Genomic DNA, 702 nt, shown 5'->3' with positions numbered 1-702 from the left:
ATGCAAGGAAGGTGCTGGTGACTTTACTGCACCTACTCCAATTTATGGGAGAAGCATCTCTATCCCTGCCATTGGAGCAACAACTTGAGCTTAAGCCTCAATTAGTTTCTCTAATGCAACAGAATTACAAGTTCCATGGACTTCCAATGGAAGATCCTCATCAGTTTTTAGCTGAGTTCTTGCAAATCTATGACACAGTCAAGACTAATGGGGTTGACCCTGAGGTCTACAGACTGATGCTATTCCCTTTTGCTAAAGAGACAGAGCTAGAATATGTTGGACTCACAACCTAAAGATAGCCTGGACTCTTGGGAAAAGCTAGTCAATGCCTTCTTGGCAAAGTTCTTTCCACCTCAAAAATGGAGTAAGCTTAGAGTGGAAGTCCAAACCTTCAGACAGAAGGATGGAGAATCCCTCTATGAAGCATGGGAAAGATACAAACAATTAATCAGAAAATGTCCCTCAGACATGCTTTCTGAATGGAGCATCATAGGTATTTTCTATGATGGTCTCTCTGAACTATCCAAGATGTCTTTGGATAGCTCTGCTGGAGGATCTCTTCATCTGAAGAAGACACCTACAGAAGCTCAAGAGCTCATTGAAATGGTTGCAAATAACCAATTCATGTACACTTCTGAAAGGAATCCTGTGAACAGTGGGACAAGTCAGAAAAGGAGTTCTTGAGATTGATGCTCTGAATGC

At 41.9% G+C, this 702-nt stretch overlaps 1 non-coding gene across 1 annotated transcript; it reads right to left on the bottom strand.

Annotated features, from left to right (window-relative positions):
* Positions 1-366: 366 nt before the first annotated feature.
* Positions 367-474, bottom strand: LOC130953613 (small nucleolar RNA R71). Its single transcript, XR_009075776.1, has one exon. It is a non-coding gene; the product is annotated as a small nucleolar RNA R71 (small nucleolar RNA).
* Positions 475-702: the final 228 nt, after the last annotated feature.

Source organism: Arachis stenosperma, chromosome 9 (genome assembly GCF_014773155.1).
Source record: "Arachis stenosperma cultivar V10309 chromosome 9, arast.V10309.gnm1.PFL2, whole genome shotgun sequence".
Taxonomy (NCBI): domain Eukaryota; kingdom Viridiplantae; phylum Streptophyta; class Magnoliopsida; order Fabales; family Fabaceae; genus Arachis; species Arachis stenosperma.
The sequence above is the reverse complement of the archived record's forward strand: the minus strand, read 5'-3'. Positions and strand labels throughout refer to the sequence as shown.